Raw genomic sequence first — 24,679 nt, 5'->3', positions numbered from 1 at the left:
TACAAACATACATACGTACATACATACATACATAAAATCACAACATAATGATCAAAATCAGAAATTTTATCACTGATTCATTTCCTATTCAAACATCACCAATCGTTGCAATAATATCCTATATAGCAAAATGATGATGTGAGGCCTTGATCCAGGCCTCAGAACACTTATTAATACGAAAGAGCAGTTGTAAACAGGATGCAGCCAGGTCTCTGTCAGAGGTATTGTGAACCACAAACTCCAAAAGTAAGTGGAAAAGTAAAATTTAATGAAAATCAGGAATAATCGCCATCACCAGGGCAAGAGTCAGGTGTGACATATGATAAGGGAGGGCTGCTGGGAGGGTCCAGGCACAGCGAGAAAGGACCGTGAATCCTTGGCTGATGCCAGACCTGGTCTTCAGCTCCGTGTTTAAGAAATCAGAGGTCACATGCCCTCAGGCCCGATGGTGCCCTCTTGTCCTTGGGAGCTGGCCACATGCACCAGAGCGAACCAGGGTGCAGAAGAACAGGCCTGGGCTCGCAGCTCTCAACCTGCTGGGTCCTGTGGAGAAGTCGCAACACTGCTGCAGCCCTCAGTTTCCCCATCTCTAGAGCCTTAAGTCTTCCCCGAAACCCCCTGGAGCAGCTAAAACACGCTCCATTACCCCAGGCTCTCCTGAAAGGGCTCCTGGGAGTGTAAAGCCGCACCCCTTCCCTGCTCATACCTCAGCACCCCAAACTACACCACGACACCCAGCTCCCAGGTGACCCCATCATGTCAAGGACTGGTTCCTTCTGTCGTCCCAACTGTTCTGCACCCTGGCCCCTTCCTCACCCTCTGCCCACCCATGCGGCCCCATCTGCCCCTGGACTGCTGCCACCCTCAACCGTGTGGAGTTCTGACCCGTGTCTCTTGATCTTCGTGATGGCCACTGCTTTTCTGAGAAACAAAAAACAGTAAAACATATCCACAGGCTATCCTTGGTTTCCCCACTGCCCTGCAGGTAAAAACCAAACTCCTTAGCCTGGACAAGGCCCTTCCTCATCTAAGCCCCCACCTCCCCTTCCCACAAGTCCCCCCAAACTCCCCTCACCTGCCAAACTGACCAACATCAGGGGGCAGCAACACAGCACTGACACGCAGGCAAGTGACACTCTCTGGGCCCGCTGAGGCCCTGAAGGCTCAGAAAGGTTGAGGAACCTTTCCAAAGTCACAGAGCTCCCATGTGGGTGGAAAAGGACAAGCAAGTGAGCTCCAAATGGGGTCCCTTCATTCCGCAATAAAAAGTAAAATGTTTCATCTCTACCAACGGTCTCTACATTCACGCTGCCTCTGGACAAAGCCTGAAAGAACAGCAACACAGCAGTTCAGTGCTGGGAGTACAGGTGAATGCCATTTTTTCTTTTTGCAACACTTTCATGAATTTTGTAGACAATTTTCAAAGTTCCCAGTGGCAATACTGACGAGAAGTCAGCAGACACAGAGGGATAAGGAGTCCCCAAGCATCTCGCTCATGACTCATCACTGATCTTCTCTGCACAGGAGATAAAAATGGCAGCCTGCTTTCAGCTGAGGACTCACTCCAGCATGGCTGGCACCAGGCAGGATTTCCCACCTACCCAGCTCCACCCAGGCAGATGGATGCTGCCTTAGAACGCCAGCACCCTGTGCGTGCCTGGGGCATGCCTGCCAATCCATGGCTCTCTCGGCACCTGGAAAAGACAGGATTCAAAACTCAGACATTTTTTTTCAATTAAAGTAGCAGATGCCTTGGAACTCTCTTTAAAGAGATTAAATGGCTAAATGTAAATTTACTCAACAATCATCTTGACCCATCAAGGCCCTTGTCCTCTCTGAACCAGTTTCCTGGGGTTCCATATAGCAGAGATAACGGTGCTACCACTGTCCACAGGGCTGTAATTGAGAATCTTTACTGCAGATGAGGTCCCTTGCTCATTATAAACACAATGGTAGTCAGCATCATTATTGTTTACTGAAAAACCTACTAAGTGCCAGATACTTCTCAGGCATTAAAGATACAGAGATGAACACAGTGTAATGCCGCCCTGGAGTAGTCAGAGATCTAGTGAGAAGAAGGGACTACAAATCTCTAACAGGCTTGAGTTTGACTTTGAGCACAGTGGGGAGCCACGGAGAGGGTTACACCTGGGTGGAAAAGGACAGATCACCCCCTCATACGCTTCAGACCAGCTGCTCCAGAGTCAACATGGAGGACTGCCTGGCAGCAGGTTCCACGGGGCCCCTGAAGGCAGAGACAGTGTTTAGGCTGTGTCCTGGTCTGGTGGGGTATGAAGATCCCTGAGGTGAACCATGAATACGAACATTTTAGGAGGCAAAACCAGATAGGACCTCCAGCCTAGCTGAATGGGACCAAGGAAGGATTTCCGAAGTTCAGCTGTATTGTACATTTTAATCTATTTACCAAGCTCCTCAGTACTCCTACCACAGGACTGTTGTTCTGCAGAAACAAGACGCAGCACTGTACCACATCACCCGGACACACTCAGAATAGGGCAATGGGGTCAGGGATTTAAGGGCTGGGAGATAACTCCAATGTTTACAAATGGGGAAACTGAGGCTTGCAGTGGTAGAATGACTCACCCAAGGTTCCACTGAACATGCAAAAGGACCCAGGATTTGCCAGCCTGTGTGGCCAGCAAGAAATTGGAGCCTATATCAAAGTGGTGGGAAAAGCTGGGCGCCATGGCTCACACCTGTAATCCTAGCACTTTTAGGGGGCCGAGGCAGGCGGATCACTTGAGCCCAGAAGTTAGAAACCAGCCTGGGCAACATGGCGAAACCCTGCCTCTACAAAAAATACAAAAATTAGCCAGGCATGGTGGCATGTGCTTGTAGTCTCAGCTACTGGGGAGGCTGAGGTGGGAGGATCGCTTGCATCGGGGAGGTTGAGGCTGCAGTGAGCCATGATTTGTGCCACTGCACTCCAGCCTGGGTGACAGAGTTAAGACCCTGTCTCAAAAAAAATTTTTTTTTAATGGTGGGAAAGGTATAAACCTTGTTGTCATGAGCAGTGACCATGTGACCGTGCCTAGACACCCACTGGCATCCTGAAACCAAAAGGGAGCTTCGGGTAGGAGGGTGTTGGTAGACAAACGTCAATCTTCCCAAAGGGAAAAAACACTTAGCAAATATTGATGTAGAGAAGAAGTGAGTTCCAAAGTTGGAGAGGACTTTAAGAAAGGCCATCTGATCCGACCTCCCCATTGCACAGATGAGATGTGGAGTCCAGGGAGGGTGTGGCTAATCCAAATGTACGTAGAAAGACAGGATTTGAACCCAGCCCCTTTACTCCCAGTCCTGAGCTCTAATTACTCTGGGCCTCAAACTTAGCCTAGTAAAGGTTTATAAGCCACATCATCACCTACTCCAACAAGCCCTCCATGTTTGCCACGGCTTCTGCCTCTGAAAATTTGGGCCTCCTGGGAAGGGTGTAAGAGAAAGAGCCTGGGCTTCCCTGTCAGTTGGACCTAGAGTCAAATCCTAGATCCAACCCTTCTGCTGTGTGACCTGCATCATCACACCTCAGTTCTCTGCCCTGAGGCTGTTGTGTGGATTAAACAAATTAAGGCACCCACTGCAGGGTCTGAAGCAGAGCAGCCCCTCCCACAGACTGAGGCAAATCATAGCCATACTAATAATGGCTGCATCCCCCAAACATCAGTGCAACCTCCTCCACTCCACCCCCAATGCCACTACCCACATCAGAGCCACCATCTTCACAGTGACCTGGGTGGCCCGTGCCTCTGCACTGTCTCTGAGCCTCTGCACACGCTGCAGGCTGTCCCTCTGCCCACAACTCCTCTTCCCCAGCCCCAGCCAAGATGCCTCAACTCAAAGTTAATTTTGCACAGAAGAGGTGAGATTAACCCTAACCGCTCAACCTCACGCTTCCACCTCCAAGTGCATCCGGCTTCACTTCCGGCTGCAGACTTTTAAAGTCAAACATGACTCCTCCCGTTGCACTTCCTGTCCAGCCCCTAACCCCGCCTCCTTGGCCACGCCCACTTCAAGCTTCCTGTCCCCGCCCCTCCTCCCTGGAGGGGAGGGATAGGAAAGAAGGAAACAGAAGCCCAAGGCTTTGATATAATTAGCTTTGTCCCCCATGGGTATAAAAAAATGACCCTTTAATGTTTTGTATCTCATTTTTGAATTGAGAGACATGGCCACCTTTCAGGTAAGCAGCTTTTCCTTTGTTACCGCAGGATATGGTTTGGCTGTGTCCCCACCCAAATCTCCTCTTGAATTGTAGTTCCCATAATCCCCATGTGTGGTGGGAGGGACCTCTCGGGAGGTAATTGAATCATGGGGGCAGTTTACCCCATACTATTCTCATGATAGTGAGTAAGCTCTATTTGATCAGAATTTTATGTGGGTTCTGAATATGTTACAAGTAGCAATTTTATCAGAAATTATTTGTGTCTGTGGGTGTGTTTGGTGGGGAATTGAAGTAGGTGGTTTTCTGATGATATTGGAAGCATTTCATGAACCGGGATATTGCGAAACTGCATCTCCTTGATACCGCCAGGTGAAGAAGGACGTGTTTGCTTCCCCTAATGCCATGATTGTAAGTTTTTTAAGGCTTCCCCAGCCATGCAAAACTGTGAGTCAATTAAACCTCTTTTCTTTATAAATTCCCGTCACAGGTATGTCTTTATTAGCAATGTGAGGACAGACTAATATACCCTACCATATTCTCTAGGTCATGTCCCTAGAGAGGCTTCCACTGACCTCATCCCCACACAAACCTCCCCGATCTCCCAACCTCAGAGCACCTCGTACTTGATTAAGGTCCCTCCCTCTTCACATGGGATTGTTCACCAGCTGTCTCCCTGCCCCGGCACAGTGCCTGGCTCGGAGAGCACACTCGGTCATTCATTTATGAATTGTTTCTCTGGAATGTCTTCAGAATGGATTGCCACATCCAAAAAGATCAGGTTACAAAGCTGGTATAGCATATTCCCAGGAAAAAATAAAACTGGGCTATATGTCCAGAGAGTGGTTGGGGAAAGACTAGAATGTGCTTTTCAAACCTTTGTTGCTCTTTTTCATGAAATGGTCTTAGAAGGACCCACAGGCACACCTAGGTCTCCCATGCCACCTTTGCTGAAACCACCTGGGCAGCCCTATGTGGCTGGAGAGAGGGTGAGATTCTCATCTCAAAGCCCCAGATTCACTAACTCTAACCCCTAAATGACTGCTTAACCTCGTGGGGTCTTGGTTTCCTCCTACCTTCTTGCATGGTGGTTGAGAGGCTTAGAGAGGAACCTAAAGCACCTGCTCAGGTGAGTACTCAGTAAATGCAACAGCCAAGAGGCAGACTGGATGGAACAGGACAGGAAGGCTGAGCCCCACACAGGGAGACCCTGCCCCATCCACCACCACCTCCTTCCTCTACCTTCCTGACACCCCCTACAGGCAACATCAAGGGACAACCCTGCAAAGCCACAAACCCACAGGAAACCAAGCCCATTGCCCTGACACAAACCTACCTCCTCTGCAAAAGGTGACCCTGCTCATTGCACCAGGCAGAGAACAAGGGAAGTGAAGTGGCCCAGCAGTGGCCCTGAGTCAGGCTGCATGGGTCTCTTGGGGTATCACTCCTGCCCCCAGACCAAAAGCAACAGCTAAACCAAGAGCTGCCACTCAAAAGAGACTATTCTATGCCAGGTAGTGTGCTGGGTACACCTCATCTCAATCCATCCTCAAAGCCTCCTTGTAAAACAGGTAGCAATATTATCCCCATATGACAGAGAAGGAAACTGAGGCTTGAAGAGGTGAAGTCACTTTCTTAAAATCCATAGCTTGTAAATGACAGAGTCAGGACTTGAACCCAGGTCTCTCTGAATCTAAGACCAGTTCCCAGCTGCCCAAAGAACTGTGTCTGTTTTGTTTTCTATCCCTAGGACCAGCAGCACGCCTGACATCCTCTTAGAAGCCATGCAAGAACATTTTCAGGGATAAACAGCAGGCTCCTTCCTGCACAACAAGCCATGACCCTCTTAGAACAAAGCATATTGACAGAAAATTAAGGGCCACTGAATTAGCCCCAACACTTTCATAAAACAGCAGTTTTGAAATATCCCAGTTCATGAAATGCTTCCAATATCAGAAAACCACCTACTTCAATTCCCCACCAAACATACCCACAAACAGAAATAATTTCTGATAAAATTGCTACTCGTAACATTCAGAACCCACAAAAAATTCTCATCAAATAGAAATGAGAGTTGTTTATCAACATTCAAGAGAACATAATGAAGCTTCCTTTAGAACATTCTGTGCACGTGAAGTCTTCTTTCTTATTGAGATTTTCACTATAAAATCTTACCAGGTGCTGAACAGGAGAGAAACTTGGAGGTGAGGATAGGCAATGGGGACCGATACCTGTGCTACAAGAAGAATTAAGCACCATAACAACACAGACACCCCTCTCCCATCAGATAATTTACTACAATTCAACAAACATGCACCAAGTAATAACAGTCACATTTTATATAGCTCTCACTGTGTAGCAGGAACTGTTTCAAACTGTCCAAATTACCTAGTATTCTGCAGCCCTGTGACAAGGGTATTCTTAGTACCCCATTTTAATGGACCAGCAGGAAGGGGTGAAGTACTTCGACCAACATGACCCAATTAGCAAGTGGGGGTGGAGGTTGTAGCAAGTGGATGTTGCAGCTAATTCAGTGACATTTAATTTTCTGTCAACGTGCTTTGTTCTCAGAGGGCCATGGCACATTGAGCAGGGAGGAGTCTAGCTGCTCAAGTCCCAAGCTTAGTATAAAATCTTTTTCTTTTTCAACTGCTACTTGCTGGCTCTTGGCCAACTCATTGCATCATTTTGGAATCTCCCCTTTATTAACGTGCAAAGGCCCCTTAAGAAGTCCCAGAAAAGGCCCCAGCCATCAGGTCGTTTCTGTCTCACCTCTGCTGAAATGAGTCAAGAGACTGGCAAGTAACCACACCACCAAGAACAAGAAGGGGTAGTCAGTGACTTCCAAGCAAAGGGCAACTTCTTTTTGTGGTTTCTACATCCTTTCTATACTCACCACCCCATGTGGGCTTGATATGTCTAGATGCTGAACAGGGCGCTCCTTGACAGACACCTACCAAACACCTCCTGTGTGCACAAGGCTTTGTGAGATGTGCTGGTGGACGCAGTTCACATTTCTTAGGCTTCCTCTCAAGAAAGCAGTTCCAGAAAGGGTGGAGGGGAGGGTCATGCTGAGACAGGAAGAGACCAGGGGCTCGAAGAGTAACACTAATTACAGGCCTGGAGTACATAAACCAAGATGAGCTTACTGCCAGGTTACTACCAGGTCACTATCAGGTTACCACCAGCTCAGTACAGAAGGAAGTCCTTCTCAGGTGCAGACATTTGCAGAGTCCCTCAATGTCCCAGTGGCTCCCCCATCCCTTGAGGAGCTCCTAGCCAAGCAAAGGAGACACTGTAACAAGCCCAGGTGATAACTGGGAGACCAGAGCCTATGGGTGCCAGCGTGGTGAAGGAAGGGACATCCAAAGTGGGCTGCGGCAGGGGTGAAATCAGGATATGCAGATGGAGAAGCAGGGGTCAAAGAAAAGTCAATTGGCATCAGAGAGGGAGAGCAGCAGCAACGCAAGCTCCATTCATTCATTCATTCATTCATTCATTCAACAGCATCCTAGTGCCTGTTCCATGCCAGACCCTGTGCTGAGCCTCAAACATGAATCTCACACAGCCCCTTCCCTCATAGAGCTCTAGCCAGCGGGGAAGAAGACTGTGAAAGGCATCAGTCACACACTGTGACCATGGCTGTGACAGACAGATGTACAGGGAGGGACCCGCCCTGGCCTTGGGAGGATGGGTGATGCCCAAGGAGATGAGCCTGTGCAGACAGGAGGAGGAGGGGTCTGGGCAAGTTCAGGGAAAGCAGACGATTCCATAAGGTAAGGGACAGTGTTATGGAGTGAATGTTTATGTCCCCCCAAATTGATACGTTGAAACCCTATGGTGGGTAATTAGGTCATCAGGGTGAAGCCCTCATGATGAGATTAGTGACCTTATAAGAAGGGACAGGAAACCAGGCTCGGTGGCTCACACCTGTAATCCCAGCTCTTTGGGAGGCCGGAGAAGGTGGATTGCTTGAGCTCAGTTCAAGACCAGCTTGGGCAACATAATGAGACCTCATCTCTACAAAAAATAAAAAAATTAGTCAGGTGTGGTGGTGCACATTTGTAGTCCCAGCTACTTGGGAGGCTGAGGTGGGAGGATCACTTGAGCCCGGGAGCTCAAAGCTGCAATGAGCAGTGATTGCACCACTGCACTCCAGCCTGGGTAACAGAGTAAGACCCTGTCTCAGAAAAAAAAAAGAAAAGAAAGAAAGAAAGAAAAGAAAAGAAAAAAAGGAGGGGGACACAAGAGAGCTTATTTCCTTTCTCTCTCCACCATGCGAGGGCACAGTCAGAAGGCAGCCGCCTGCAAACCAGGAAGAGGGGCCTCACCATGAACCAAGTTGTCTGGCACCATGATCTCAGACTTCCAGCCTCCAGAACGGTGAGAAATAAGCTTCTGTTGTTTCAGCCCCTCTGTCTATGGTATTTCTGCTACGGCAGCCAAAGAGTCTGAGACAGTAGGTAACAGCAGGAGCATCAGGAGATAAGGCCACATGTGTGATGACAAGGAGTCTGTGCTTTATCCTGGGCCAGCGGGGAGCCCCTGGAGCAGTGGAGTGACAGCGCGGTGTGAGTTTCAGAAACATATCACCCTTTCTAGATACAACTTCTCCTTTTCCCAAACACTTCCTATAACTCCACAGCCATCCCGAGGAAGAAGGGAGCACATATGACCTGGAGATGCCTAGGAAGGCACAGGTCCCTCAAGGTCTGCTCACAGAGACTTGGAGGTCAGGCCAGTGCCAGCTCCCATGGCAGCCCTTCCTCCCGCTCAGCTCAGCTCAGCCAGTGATGGTCCTGGAGGCTCCAGGTTCCCAGGTCCCATCTTAGTAATACAAGGACTCTTGAAGGTTGAGACAGAACAAAGAGCTAAACATGATACAGGCAGATAACAATACCACAGATATCTAGACACACAGACACAGGTGCCCTGTGAAGGGGTGCTGGCTGATGGCTAAAATGGAACAGGCCCAGGGCCAGGTGCGGTGGCTCACGCCTGTAATCCCAGCACTTTGGGAGGCCGAGGTGGGTGGATCATGAGGTCAGGAGATCTAGACCATCCTGGCTAACACAGTGAAACCCCATCTCTACTAAAAAATACAAAAAATTAGCCGGGCGTGGTGGCAGACCCCTGTAGTCCCAGCTACTTGGGAGGCTGAGGCAGGAGAATGGTGTGAACCTGGGAGGCGGAGCTTGCAGTGAGCTGAGATCACGCCACTGCACTCCAGCCTGAGTGACAGAGGGAGACTCCGTCTCAAAAAAACAAAAGCCAGACCCCAGCTGCAGAGTCCCTGATCCAGGAGATCAGGGTGGGGCCAGAGGACCTGTGGTTCTGAGCTGCTCCCAGGTGAGACTGCTGCTGGCCCGGGACCTCATTTTGAGAACCACTTCTCAGATCTGTTCACTACAAACCCTCCTGATTAAGGCTCATTAAGGCAGGTGTTCTAGACAATACCTTTAACAGCCCACAGCCAAGTTTTCTATCTAAACTATTAAAACTACATTGAGAAAATATTTATAGACTACAATTAAATATGACACTAGTTCAGACTGGACATTTTTTTTAATTACCTCAGTGTGGAGGTCATTTCCAATTGTGCTGGACAATAAGAGGGAGAAGAGGGGCACTCCATTCAGTAATGGAGATGAAAGTGGACACAGCCAGCCACTCAACACAGTGTCTGGCTAGGGGTCACAGGAAGGAGAACGAACAAGTTGTGGTGAGAATTACACAACTTCCAAGCAGGGAAAGCTCCCAGCTGAAGTGAGAGGAATGGAGGAACAGCCGACGAGGCTTCCCTGGAGCTTGCCAGGGGCATGTCAGGCGGATGGGCAGGATGCAGACTGAGGAGGCACAGCAGGGTGGGGAAGTCCAAGGAATGGGCATTCCAGGAAAGTGGGACGGTGAGCAAAAGCATGGAAGTTGGAAAAGGAGGTGGTTAGAGTCAAGGAAGTAGTCAAGTAGTCAGTTTGCAAACGGAAGTGAAGGGGCAAGCAGGAGTGATAGAGGATGAGACAGGAAGGGAAAAGTGGGGGCCTCTGGTGTCTGGCTGGCAAGAACTGAACATCAGCTACAGGCCAGGCATGGCTTGATGCTACTGACTTCTAACTTCATTGCATTGTAGTCACAGAAAGTGCTTTGGTTTTTTGTTTGCTTGTTTTCTCTCCTTTTAATTTTATTGAGGTTGTATTAGAGCCTAGCATATGGTCTATCCTGGAAAATGATTCATGGGCACTAGAGAAGAATATTTATTCTGATGTCCTTGGTCTAGTGTTCTATAGGTTTCCATTAGGTCTAATTGGTGTGCAGTGTTGTTCAAGTTCCCTGCTTCCTTGTTGACCTCCTGTAGAGTTGTTCTATCTGTTATTGAAAGTGGGTGTTGACATATTCAACTATTGTTGTTGAATTATCTATTTCTCCCTTCATTTCTGTCAGGTTTTTTGTTTGTTTGTTTGTTTGAGACAGTCTCTCACTCTGTCACCCAAGCTGGAGTGCAGTGGTGCAATCACGGCTCACTGCAGCCTCAACCTCCCCAGGCTCAGGTGATCCTCTCACCTCAGCCTCCTAAGTAGCTGGGACTACAGACACACAACACCATGCCTGGCTAATTTTGTATTTTTTTTGTAGAGACAGAGTTTCATCATGTTATCTAGGCTGGTCCTAGATAACTCCTGGGCTCAAGCAATCTGCCCACCTCAGCCTCCCAAAATGCTAGGATTTCAGGCATGAGCCACCATGCCCAGCCCACTTCTGTCAGTTTTTGCTTCATATATTTTGGTGCTCTGTTGTTAGGTGCAAATATGTTTATAATTGTTATATATTTCTGATGTATTGAACTTCTTGTCATTATAAAATGTTGCTTTTTATCTCTAGTAACTTTTTTTGTTTTAAACTCATTTTGTCTAATATCAGTACAGCCCCTTAGCTTTCTTATGGTTGCTATTTACATGATATATTTTTTCTCATCCTTTCGCTTTCAATCTATTTGTATCCTTGAATCTAAAGTGTGTCTCCTAAAGATAGTGCTATGATCTGAATGTTTATGTACCCCCAGAATTCATACGTTTCTAGTCACCAGTATGATAGCATGAGGAGGTGAGGCGTTTGGCAAGTGATTAGGTCATGAGGGCGAGCCCTCATAAATGAGATTAGTGCCTTTGTAAAAGAAACCCTAGGGAGCTAGCTCGCCCCTTCCACCATGTGAAAACACAGCAAGAAGACTGCTGTCAATGGGGAGGCAGGCCCTCACCAGACACTGAATCTGCCGGTACCTTGATCTTGGACTTCCCAGCCTCTAGAACTGTGAGAAATAAATTTCTATTGTTTATAAGCTATCCAGTCTAAGGTGTTTTGTTATAGCAGCCTGAAAGGACCAAGATAGCATATACTTGGATCATATATTTTATCCCTGACAACATCTACCTTTTGATTGGCTTATTTAATCTATTCATCTTTAATAGCATTGATATAGTTGGACTTATGTCTTCCATTTTATTTTGTTTTCAATATGCCTCACGTCATTTTTGCTCCTTTATTCTTCCATTACTGCCTTCTTTTGCACTAAATGAATCAGACACCGTGTTTGCCATGTAAGTCAGGAGCAAGGACTTCAAAGAGGTATTTCTTTTAAATGTAGATAGCAGAATTACCTTTCTGACAATGTTAAGTTTCTTAAATGGCTAATTTTCAAATCTGTCATTTTTTTTCTTTTTGGTTCCAGTAAATGGGAGCCAATCAATTATTTATTCAAGAGTCTCTGAACACCATCTACAAAAATGTCCACTACCAGCTTCCTGGGTTGGAAGATTGGAAGTCTACAGCTTGACCTTCTTACAAGGAGGCAGAATGGGGCCATTGTATTTTCGAGATCCCCTTTGTGACATGTGGTGACTGGAAGTGTGGAGACAGCTCAGTGCTTCAGACTAAGGTGGGGAGGGATGGTCAGGATTCAGAACAGAATCCGCAGTGATGGCGTTTTCAAGTGCTGTGGCATTGTTCTCACAGACACCTGCTCAGGAGGTTCTGATAAGGAGAGGTCCTTTCTCCACTTCCAACAATAAACAGATAAGACACCACCCCAAAATGTTCAGCCCACATCCCTACCTAAGAGTGACTAAATACACCCCAAACCTCCTTGCCACTTGACCTCTTAGCATACCCCCAAAGCCCTCTGCTCACTCACAATGATGAAGGGAAGCTACAACCCAGGAGCAAATGAATCGTGAAATTCCAAATTAGCAACTTATTAATCTGGGGCACCTGAGGTTTGGGGCACCTGCATCCCTCCCCCATCTTCTGGCTACAGCACCCCAATTTCTAATATCCTATCCAGCAATAAGACTTGTTTGTGTCTTCAGTCTGAAGTGTCTTGCATTTGTCCCTATAGAAAAATCTGGGGCTCTGCAATGCACAGGCTCTCACAGACTTGGTTCATCCCGGGTGCCTATGGTACTTCCTGGGAGAGATAGATCATGTCAGGAAAGCACCCATCTGCCCAGTGGTTTAAATAGATTAGGCACAATGTGGGGGCATCCAGGCCCTTTTTCAAAATAAGGTATCTGGTTTGCAAAAAGAACCTCGTCAAGCCCTGAGCCTGGAAGGCTCCAAGACTTGCTGCAGAAATCCAATTACTGCCGGGCATAATGAGCTCACTCACCCAGCGCCCTGGTCCAACAAAGCAGTCCTGCCAACATCCAGAAAGAAGGTTTGTCTTCCAAAGTGCATTCGGAGGGTATGGCTTGGGAGAAAGAGAAAAACCAGGCTAATGGAATAAGAAATGTGACCTTTCGGGACCACAGGAATGCAGTTTGTTTCTGAAGAACAGCATTCTAACATTTTTCTGCTGCCTTAAACTAAAAGCAGGCTGCACCATAAGGTAGCGAAATCCCAGTCTGAAGAGGGAAAGGGGAACTTTGAGTTTTACAGAACCTTCGCAAATGTCATCTCTGGACTGATACAACAATCAGGGGTATTCCCACCCCAAGCATTATAGTATCTGAGGCTCAGACAATTGACTGTCACTAGAGGTGGCTTCTGCAGAGAACAGAGTGATGTTTTTTTAAGCGCAGAGTGGACCTGATGCAAGCAATGGCGAGAACATACTGTGCTCCTGCTAAGGTCCCTCCCAACACTGACATTATGGGAATCTGAGACCAAAAGCCAAAAATCTATTAACCACCTACTATGCACCTTCCCCTGGCCAGGCTCTGGGAGTCCCAGTGTGAATCAGAAAGCATTCCTACCCTCATAGAGCCCTCTGTCTAGTGGAGGAGTCAGACAAGTCACTGGCAGCTGCAATACACAGTAGCTAGGGCAGAGGGTGGCGTAGGGCAGTGAAGGCCCTGGGGTTATGCCTGGCCCTACCTGGCCCAGCCTGGGGATGGAGTTTTCTGAAGGAAGGAGCATGATGGATCTTAAGCACAAGTGGATGGGGTGGGGGAGGCGAACAGGCAGATCTATCAAAGGGAACAGCATGTGCAAAGGCCTGGCTCAGTCGAGAGCAGCCGGGGGAATGTGTAGCTAGACACAGGCTCTGCTGCAGGCGTGGCAGGAGAGGGAGGCAGCGTGGGCCATGCCACACTGGCAAAATCAGAGGAGAGAAGGAAGCCCCATTAGTCCATTCCCCTGCCCCTGGGCCTGTCTGAGTCTAGCCCCAATGACTTCATTCACTCAATCCTCCTTTGTAGAGGAAGTCAGCGGGTGTCTCCCCACTCCTGGGGCCCAAGAAGGATGGAGAAGTGGCACCCGAGGAGCAGTTCTCAGGAGAGGGCTATGGTTCATGGGGGAAATGATGGGAGCTGAATTGGGAGCAGGCCATGGGGGGCTGCAATGCCAGGCTAAATTTACAACATGATGTTACAGGCTGCATATAGATCATAAGATGGTTACTATAGTGAAGCAGATTAACATATCTCTATCTAACATAGTTACACATGTTTTGTTGCAAGAGCAGCTAAAATCTATTTATTCAACGAAAACCCCCAATAAATGCAATTGTATTAACAAAGTCCCCATGTTGCACTTTTCCTCTCTAGACTTGCTCATCCTACACTCTTTCCATAAGTGAACAGCACCCTTAGGAGCAGCCAGAGGTAGGCTGAACCCGCCACTGCCATTTCCACCTGTGCAAGCTCAGATAAGTCACTCACTCCCCAGCAATGAGGTGGTGGAGGTCCAAAGAGAGGCCTGGGGAGGAAGGTCTGCTGCCATCCCCGATAGTCACCTGGGGCTCTTCCTGCTGATTTGTGAGCACACCCCGCCTCCCACCCCCAACCCCAGCAGGCGGCACAATGCCAGGCACCTGAGGGCAGGTGTGCACAAGGAAAATGAGGATGACAGTGTTAGCTGACCCCTGCAAATCTCAGGACAAAGTTGCCCCCAGGCATCTCTCCACGTGGAACAAGCACACACACCCAGTGACAGGGATGGGGTGATACCCCAGGATGCCAGAGCTCCCAGGGTGATGTGACATGTCTCCCTCGTGGCTCCTGGCTGGGTTGGGAACTCAGCCCATAGTCCCCTCCTGGGTCTGACAGAAAGCAGTGGAGATGGGGTCCAGAGCAGAGGGGTTGCATCAAACAAGAGCACAGGCGGCCTGCACCACATCCTGAGAATCAATTGCCCTTGGCAATCAGAGCTGGTGTGGGGCAGTTCCAGGATGGGGACAAACAGCAGCTTTGCCCACACTGGGGGATGCAGGGAGTGCAGAAAATGAACGTGAGGTTGCAAACTCTTAAATCCTGGTGCAATTAATATTGCAAAAGACTTACACAGGCTAGAGCCACTGAGTGGCCAAGAGGCAATAGAGTGGCCCGACACTCTTGGGCCATGCCAAAGTCATGGGCTTGGATGCCAGTGAGTGAGAGCCCAGTGTGTGTCAGGCTCCAGACTCCAGACAGCTCTACCCCTGCGCTCCTCACCAGGCCTTCCCGAGGGCTCACAGCCAGAGACACAGCTCCCACCGCCAGTGTGACTGTCCCCTGCATGTCCCTCCTGAGGCCCTCAGAGAACTCATCACGGGCCTTAGTGGCTGGGTCAGCCTCTGTATTTCACCTGTGGAGGCCATGGGTCTCCTCTCCCCCAGAACGTAAGCTGCTGTGGGCAAAGACCTTGCCACCCCTTGTCCTCATGGGGCCCCAGATCCTCGCAGCGCACAAGGTGGCCCTCAAAGGTGCACTGTCATTGTTTGTCATCAGGCTGAGCTTCTTGTTTACAGAGGAGGAAACTGAAGCACAAAAACCATTTCATTAACTTGCCTGAGGTCACAGACCTCATAGAAGGCAGAGCTGGAGGGTAAGCCCCATAGACCTGAGCCTGGACCCTGCTGCCCTCTGGAGCTTATAGCTACAGCAGCAAGGCCCAGTGGAATACAACATGCACGCCACGTGTAATTTCACAGTTTCACTAGCCACATTTTAAAAGGTAAAAAGAAGATGAAATTAATAATACATTTCATTTAGCCCAATATATACAAAATAGCACTATTTTGAAGTAAAATTCATGTGAAAATTATTACTAAGATATTTTACATTCTGTTTTTTTCATACTTCTTCAAGCCCAGGAGTGCATTTTATTTATTTATTTATTTATTTTGAGATGGAGTTTCGCTCTTGTCACCCAGGCTGGAGTGCAATGGCCCAATCTTGGCTCACTACAACCTCTGCCTCCCGGGTTTGAGCTATTCTCCTGCCTCAGCCTCCCGAGTAGCTGGGATTACAGGCGTGTGCCACCATGCCCAGCTAATTTTTGTATTTTCAGTAGAGATGGGGTTTCACCATGTTGGCCAGGCTGGTCTTGAACTCCTGACCTCAGGTGATCCACCCTCCTCAGCCTCCCAAAGTGCTGGGATTACAGGCGTGAGCCACCGCACCTGGCCAGGGTGTATTTTTCACTCACAGTCCATCTCAGTCCACAGGATCCACACTGCAGTGCTCAATAGCCCCTACCGGCGAGTGGCTACTGGAATGGGACAGCTCAGCTCCAGGAGGTCCACTGGTGGCCTCAGGACAAGTGTATGAGTCACCTGGCATTAGGAAACTCATTCACAATCACAATGACCATGACTTCCACAAGTAACACCAGCAGCAGCGCCGGCTGACAAACACCCACTGTATGCAGACGCCACTGAGCCTGTTTTGGTTTTGGTCTACATCCAAAACCAACCCCAAGAGATAGGGACATTCTCTTTATTTCACAAAAGAAGGAAGTGAAGCTCAGAAAGATGAAGGAACGAGCACTCGATCACAGAGCTAGCAGGGTGGAGTTCGGAAATTAAGTCAATAGCAGTGATTACTTATTGCACACCTGCTCTGTGCCAATGCCCAAGGCTGACAGAGGAGGAGAAACCCCACAGGCAGGGTTCCTGCCCTCATAGTGCTTGATTCTAGCTTCTGGGAAGGGGAAATGAGAATAAAATCATTTCAGATCATGATGATTCTCAAAAGCAAACAGGGTACTGATGGGAACCAGGGGCACAGCCGCTATCTGGGACAGTCAAAGACCTCCCCAAGGAGGAGAAATTTAGGCTGAGACATTGTGATGGTTAATATTGAGTGTCAACTTGATTGGTGAAGGATGCAAAGTATTGTTCCTGGGTGTGTCTGTGAGGGTGTTCCCAAAAGAGATTAACAATTGAGTCAGTGGACTGGGAGAGGCAGACCCACCCTCAGTGTGGGTGGGCACCATCTAATCAGCTGCCAGCGTGGCTAGAATAAAGCAGGCAGGAGAAGATGCAAGAGCAGACTTGTTGAGTCTTCTGGCCCCATCTTTCTCCCATGCTGGATGCTTCCTGCCCTCGGACATCAGACTGCAAGTTCTTCAGCTTTTGGACTCTTGGACGTACACCAGTGGTTTGCCAAGGGCTCTCAGGCCTTTGGCCACAGGCTGAAGGCTGTGCTGTTGGATTCTGTACTTTTGAGGTTTTGGGATTCAGACTGATCCGCCACTGGTTTCTTTGCTCCTCAACTTGCAGACAGCCCATCGTGAGACTTTACCTTGTGATCGGTGAGTCGATTCTCCTTAATAAACTCCCTTTCATATACACATATATCCGATTAGTTCTGTCTCTCTAGAGAACCCTGACTAATACAGACATGAGGGATGAAAAGAAGCCAGTCTGGGCCAGGGTAGGGATGAACATTCCAGGCAGCAAGCAGCTCACACAAGCGCTCTGAGCAGCAAGAATCCAGCATGTTTCTGCAACCGAAAGAAAGGCGGCCAGGGCTCCCTGCGCTGTGCCAGCTGCCTCTCTGGGGCACTCGGCTGGCTTCCACATCATCCCTCCTGCCTCGGGGTGCTCCCACGCTCTTGCTTGGAAAATGAGGAGCCAACAACCATTCTGCAGGTTTCAAGGACAAGTCAAGGCTGGGAGCCCCCGGCACGGTGCTGATCATGAGAGGCTGAACTGATGCATTAGTGAGCAGGGGAGGAGAGGGTGGAAGAGCCTGCAGAATAGGACCTGGGCAGCCAAAGCCCTGGGAAGAAAATGTTAACACCCTGAGCACTGCTTCCAACACCAGCCACAAAGGTGAGAACAACCCCAATGTCCATCCACAGATGAATAGACCATTGTGTTATATACACACCATGGAATACTACTCAGCCATAAAGAAGAAGGAAGCAATGACACTTGCTACAACATGGGTGAACCTTGAAAATATCAGGCTAAGTGGAAGAAGCCAGCCACATACGATCTGGTTCTACATCTATGAAATATCCAGAACAGGCAAATCCAAGGAGACCGAGGGCAGATGGATGGATGCCGGGGCTGGGAGAGGGGAAGTGAGGAATGACTGCCCATGGGCACAGCGTTTGTTCCGGAGTGAGGAAAATGTCTTGCAGCTAGATTGAGGTGATAGTTGCACAATACTGTGAATGTAGTAAATGCCACCGAATTGTATCATTGAAAATGGTTTCCAGTAAATGAATTTCACCTCAATTATTTTAAGAAAAAGAAGGGGAAAAAGAATTGCTTCAATGGAAGACACAGGTTATGATCTCATTCAATACAGTCCCATGTCAGAACAAGCAGAGAGGGGTGACCAGCCACCAGATGCAACAGGATAGGGTGAGAGAAGACAGGAGACAGAAGCTCCAAGGGTAAAAGATAGTGGAAAGCTACTTACCAGCTCACTCCTTGCCTCCACTGTCAACTCCTCAGAGTCCTCACGGAAGGAAACCCTGTAGTGATGTGTCCCACCCCCTCCAGTGCTGTGGAGGGACCCGGGGTCAGTCCAGGCTCCTGACTCAAAATGCAGCCAAGGGAGAAGCTCAGAGGCCAGCACACCGAGCCAGCGCCTCCCTCTGACCTGGCAGGCATAAGGGTATTTCTGCCACAATGAACACCCGCTGGCAGTCCCTGGCTGGTGCACACAGAACCCCTTTCATTCCTTAAAGTGGCCCTTCAGCCAGTCTAAGCCACGGTGGGAGACACGAGAGCAGGCAGCCTGTACCCAGGTCCTCCCAGGCCAGTTGGGAGTTTCAGGATGTGCAGTGGGTCCTGAGGATGCTTGCAGGCCCTGGAAAGGATAAAGGGGCCACCTCAGACCACACAGAGGGGAACAGGCTGACCTAACACAAGTGGGCGGTGGTGCCCAACAAAGGGACCCGCCACTGCAGCTGCTGTCCACGGCGTGACGCTAGACTAGGACTTTCACCTCCGTTCTTTAGTCTCATCCTCACAACCGAGGGATGTGCAGGGACCAGACTGGGGTGATCCCCATTTCCCAAATGAGGAACCTGAGTTGCAGAGGGTTCAGGGGGCTGCAGACAATGGGACAAGATTAGCCGGTAAATGGCAGAGCCGGTGCTCAAACGTAAGTCTGATGTCAAAGCCTTCTCTGCTAAACTGTGATGCCACTAACATTTGTTTCATTCCACAAAACTCCCACAAGACAGCACATGGCATCAGTGAAGAATGTGGGCTGCAGGTGAGGATGACAGAGAGTCCTAGAGGTGGACGGTAGCGCTCGTTGCTCAACAGTGTGGATGTACTTCATGCCACTGAATTGCACGCTTAGAAATGGTTAATATATTAACCATGATTAAATATTTTAATATATTTAGTACATTAACCATGATGAAAACATATTTTAAAAAATGATCAGGTGCTAGGCCATCAAGGAATTGTCAACAAATTTTTGAAAATAGATATCACACACATTCTCTTAACATGGTAAAATTAAATTAGAAGCTAATAAAAATATAAATCTCCCTGCTCCTGTCCCCTCCCCCAAAAAAGAACATGGGCTTCTTGGCTTCAAATCCCTGCTCTGGAACATACTCGCTTTATAATCCCTGGCGAGCTTCAGAGCCCCTCCATGCGCATCTATAAAATAGAAATGCAGGTGAGCGCCTCCCTCTGGGACTGAATGGGTTCAGTCAGACCAGGGACAGCACAGACCAGCGGGAGGCAAACTCCTCCTGGAAAAGGCCAGGGAGTAAATGTCTTTGGTTTCCCAGATGTCTCCCCCAGCTGCTCAGTTCTGCCAGTCTGGCACAAACGCAGCCACAGACCATACATACACAAATGGGCGTGGCTGTGTTCTAATAAAACTTTATTTACAAAAGCCCCTGGCATAGATCCTGGCACTTGCTAAGTGCCATTCACACATGTTAACTGTTATAATGAAGAAAAACAGCCTTTCTGTCAATTCACCTCTACAGACTTATGAAAGGCATAAGACTTCGGGTTGCAGTTCTGAAACCAATACTAACATCAAAGGCAGGAGGGACGCCCCCAGCCCCACTGGGGAGCTGCCCCTCCCACACTCTGAGCTGCCTCTAGGTGCTTTCACCACGGGCCCTCTCTCCTCTACTTTCCAGTATGAGGTTGGTGCAAAAGTAATGGCAAAAACCGTGATTATTTTTGCATCTAATAGTGACCTCTGTGGCCACTCCCTGCAAGCGCTCCTGCGTCCCATCTCCTACGGGAGGGGTTCCTAACCCAGCCCTTCACAGCATGAGGCCCCCAGAGCTCCTTCCCTGTCCCTGCCCCTCCCTGCTGATCCACAGCCCCCCTGCACGGTCCACCTGGCCTCAGAAAAGAATGAGCAAAGAAAACACTTTCTGAAGGCATCCAGGGCTAGAGTCAGGATGCTGTGGTCCCACCAGTGGCCAGCCCTGGGGTCACTGTCTGAGCCTCCGCTTACAGCAACACCAATGGCCACTACGGACATGACGGTGACGTGCTTCCATTAAAAGTACCAAGAAGGGGCCAGGTGCGGTGGCTCACGCCTGTAATCCCAGCACGTTGGGAGGCCGAGGCGGGCAAATCACCTGAGGTGAGGTCAGGAGTTTGAGACCAGCCTGGTTAACATGGTGAAACCCCGTCTCTACTAAAAATACAAAAAAATTAGCCAGGCATGGTGGCAGGTGCCTGTAATCCCAGCTACTTGGGAGGCTGAGGCAGGAGAATCACTTGAACCCAGGAGGTGGATGTTGCAGTGAGCCGAGATTGTGCCACTGCACTCCAGCCTGGGCAACAAGAAAGAAACTCTGTCAAAAAAAGAAAAAAACAAAAGCACCAAGAAGGCTTTCTGATTTATTCTCATGCCATCCCTGTTGGAAGGTCATTTTCCATTACAAGGGTCAGTGTGCTCCGTGGGGCAACATCTGAGGCCCGGAGTCAGGGAGCCCCACTTCTGAGTCCCCCAGTGTCCTGAGACTTGGCTCCCTCTGCGGTGTTCACGTAGACCTCACCCTGTGTGGTGCCGTGCAGCAAAGATGAGATAACCCGAGGCAGAAGCGGGAGGCTAAGTGCTGATATTTCCTTATGTGGCCCTCATTCCCCTTATCCAGACAAAGGAAGTGAGTACAGGGGCTAAGCGACTTGCCCAACGTCACACTGTCAGTAGGGTGGGGGCTGGTCCTCAACACAGTTCCACTGACCTAGCCTGGTCCCTCATACCTCTCAGCCCACCACAATGGTGGCCACTGCTCTGATCATTAGTTTCATCGTTAGCTAAAGAAGGACCCCAAATGTGGGTGTGGGAGTTTGCTGTGTGACAAGGCTAAATGAATAAATATTCTCATAGCTTCTTCACCATCATCACCCCTCATAAAGCTGCTACCTTTGCTCAGAGACCACACCTCTGATCCCCACACCAACCTAGCCAAAGGGATGCCACTGCCCCCTTTTATACAGGAAATGGAGGCTCAGAGAGGTTAATCTTCTTACCCAAGATCACACAATGATAAGGGATAAACAACAGGCGAGTCCAACTTCAGAAGCCCTGCAGGTTGATCCCATCGCCACTATGGGGAGAGGAGTGACCCAGCAGATGGGACACACTGCAGTCATCCTCAGACTCCCCAAAGGAAGCCCCCATTTAGTTAGAAAGCCCAGCAGGGAGGTACTTGCCCAATCACAGCTAAGTGAGGCAGGGCCTGAATGGGAACCCTGGCAGTCTGGCTCAGAGCCTGAAGAGAGGCAAGGTCCCACCCTCAAGGAGTTAAACAGATAGCCATAGCCTGCAGTGGCAATTGCTGCTGGCTTACGCATTAGAAATTGTTCCCTCTGCCACTTGTCCCACAGCCCAATCCACCCTTACACACCAAGAGAGTGGGGCCACAGTCCTGCCGCTTCCTCGTGCAGCCATCCTGGCCGGGCCAAGGGGGGCCTGTCCCCCTCTCTCCCTGCACATGACTCTCTGACAGCACGGGCAGTGTCTGTGTGGTCACCTCCCCAGGAAAACAGAGCCCCCACCAAAGTGGGACCATCTCTCAGGCCACCTCACTGTGTCCCGTGTCCCCAGTCTCTAGTGGGCAAGATCTGCTTAAGGAAAAACTACACAAACAAATATCACACTGTATGTGTATAAAAAGTTCTGAGAACACAAATGAGAGAAGCACACAATCTTTCCGGCAGAGTCTGGGAAAATCACACTGATGGAACCTAAGAGCTGGGCTTAATCATGAATCGTTCTCCAGATACTCAAGGGAGGGGAGCATTGTTTTAGACAGGGGGAAAAAAAAAGCATGTTGGGGAAAAACCCAAGTGTGAAGACATGTCTACGCAACACAGAGGCAGCAGGCGTGGCTGAGACATCGTGGCAGGGAGAGGGGAGAGATGGGCCGGGGAAGCCAGGATGTGAGGAACTGGTGAGGTCGTGGGGGCGGTGGGAGTCATGGGTGGTTTGTGAAGGAGGAAAATGCCAGTCATCTCATGCATTGGGTCCACACTGTGAGCCTTTGGGAGCTGCTTACTGCAAAAAGACTACAGATAAGAATTACCCCAGACTCCAGAGCAGGGATGTTCAGCATTACAGACCGGTACACACCTCAACAGCAACAAAAATCTTGCAACAAGCCACAAGCCTCCACTGTGCGCTACAACATCAGTCTCTGCAGAGCCGCAGGTCTCCAGGAGGGTGGAAATGCCCTGCTAGGAAAGGATTCTAATTCCCCCACTCTATCCCCGAATGTGTCCCTCCTCCTTGCCCATCCCAGCTAGTGGAGCCACCACCCACCAGCCCAGGGTGCTACAGGAAGGGCCAGCTCCTCCCATGGCCTCGCCCTCCACACCAGCGGGTTGCTCTGACTTAGGGGGGATGGCCCTGCTATGCCCAACATTCACTGTGGGTGGAGCCCTGGGAGAGGGGCTGAGGCTGCCCCTGCCCTCCTCCCCACCTCCTCCTCTGCTCTGGAAGGCAGAGGCCATCAGATGGTAACAGCATCCTGGGACAGCGCCACGGTCCAGGAAAGCTCAGGAGGGGCAAGGGGATCTCCCTGACTACAAGGAGCTGGCCAGCTGAAGTTAGGGCGTTCGCGGAGAGAGCACAGCACTGGCAAAGGCCAAGGACAGTGTGCCTGCGAGTGTGCGCAGATGGGGCGGGTGGCGGAGGAGGGCTGGCGGTTAGATACAGTATCGCTGGAGCTCAGAGAGCCGGACAGAGGCTGGCGGAGAGCCGAGGCTGGCCCAGCCTTCAGGAGACCGGCGAGCTGGGGTGTGTGGGAGCGGGATGCTTCTAAGGCGAAAAGAAGCGCCAGCCTCGTAAGCGGCCTCTATCTGGGCTGCCCAGGCCGGATGCTCAGGAGCCCACAGCAGGGGGGATGGAGCGAAGGACCGAGGGGCTGGGAGGCGAGGCCGCAGCGCACTGACGCAGGCCAGCGAGGCCCCTGGCCCCGACGCAGGGCGCCCGGCAAGGTATCTGGCACCAAGAGAGTCAATCCTTGCGCGCCATCTCCGGAGGCCAGTGCGCCCAGGGCGCGCCGGCCCGGCAGGAGGGTGGGTGCCAGCCTTTCTTCCCATCTCTCGAGCCTCCTCCCCGGCGCCCACGTGGGCGGAGCAGCGCGAGGGTGTGCGTGGCAGAGGCCGCGGCGGCGTGTGCCGTGCGTGGGGTGGGGTGCGGGATGGGCGGCCTCGCCTTCGGGCCCCGCGCCGCCGGGGCGCGGCCCCCAGCTCCATCTTCTTTGCCACCTGGGCGGGGATCTGGGGGACTGTGACCTACCCTGCGGAAGACACGGAGGGGACCAGCCGGCCACACCCCCCGCGCCACTCCGGCAGGCACCGGGTGGGTCCCCCTCCCGCTCCTTGGCTTGAGGGCGGAATCCGGAGAAGAGTGGAAATAGGGGTGGCGTGAAGGATAGCTGGGGGCTGGGGGCGGGACCGGGAGGGGGTGTTGGGGGAAGCGACGCAGCGGCTGGGAGATTTTGCAAGGGGGTCTGAAGAGGAGTGGGGGATGGGTATGGAAGGGTGGGGGACCACTGAGGTGGGATGCGAGAGTGGAAGGGGGACCCAGAGGGGGCGCGATGGCCGGAGGAGGGGGAGATGGACGATGGGGCGGGGCGGCACCGGTCGCCGCGTCCCTTGCCGCCGGGTCCGCCCCTCGGTCGCCGGGTCCACGGGTTCCCTCTGGCCAGCGCTCGCCTCCCGCCCCCCGGCGCACCTGTACCCACCTGCTCGGCGCTCAGGCCCGAGCCGGGCAGCAGCAGCGGACGTAGCGAGCGCAGCCCCGCGCCGCATCCTCCGGCCGCCCCCTCCCCGCTGCGAGCTTACGCCGCTGTCGCCGCCGCCACCGCCTTAAAAAGGACAAAACGGAACAGAAAATGAATGCATGCACCAAAAAAATCGTAAAAAGCAATTGAGGAGGATGGCAGTCGCGCGCGCGGCTCGGCGGGGCGGGAGTCGAGAGGCCGCGGCACTGGTGGCCGCGATCGGGGCAGGCGGCCGGCGCGTGCCGCACGCGGGTGGCTGCAGCTCCCTCGGTCGCCGGCGCCCGGCTCAGGCATGGCCCCGCCCCTCCCCCGGGGAGCCCCTCCGATTGGTCTGTCTTCCTGCCAGTCAGGCAGGAGGGCGCGGCGCCCGCCCCGCCCCGCCCCCGCCCCCGCCCCCGCCCCGGGCAGATGCCGGGAGCTCTCCTGCCGCCGTGGGAGGGGGCGCTGAGCTGCCGGAGCGTGCGCACTGGGCCAGCGGGCGGCCGGGGCAGGGCTGGGGTCCCGGCGCTGAGCGCCCCCAGCCGCGCCGGGCACCCTGGCGCCTCGCTGAGTCGGAGCAACCCC

The 24,679-nt window shown here is 51.1% G+C and overlaps 1 protein-coding gene across 3 annotated transcripts in view; it reads right to left on the bottom strand.

Moving 5' to 3' along the window:
• The window catches only part of JAKMIP1 (janus kinase and microtubule interacting protein 1), a 175,858-nt gene extending 151,468 nt beyond the window's left edge, over nucleotides 1–24,390 (bottom strand). The window contains exon 1 of one of the 3 annotated variants that reach the window (XM_055385847.2): nucleotides 24,077–24,390. The gene's annotated coding sequence lies outside the window, so the exon portion shown is untranslated. The remainder of the gene's footprint in view (nucleotides 1–24,076) is intronic. The other 2 variants (XM_055385846.2, XM_055385848.2) reach the window with 2 other exon arrangements.
• Nucleotides 24,391–24,679: the final 289 nt, after the last annotated feature.

This window comes from Gorilla gorilla, chromosome 3 (assembly GCF_029281585.2).
Source record: "Gorilla gorilla gorilla isolate KB3781 chromosome 3, NHGRI_mGorGor1-v2.1_pri, whole genome shotgun sequence".
Taxonomy (NCBI): Eukaryota; Metazoa; Chordata; class Mammalia; order Primates; family Hominidae; genus Gorilla; species Gorilla gorilla.
The sequence above is the reverse complement of the archived record's forward strand: the minus strand, read 5'-3'. Positions and strand labels throughout refer to the sequence as shown.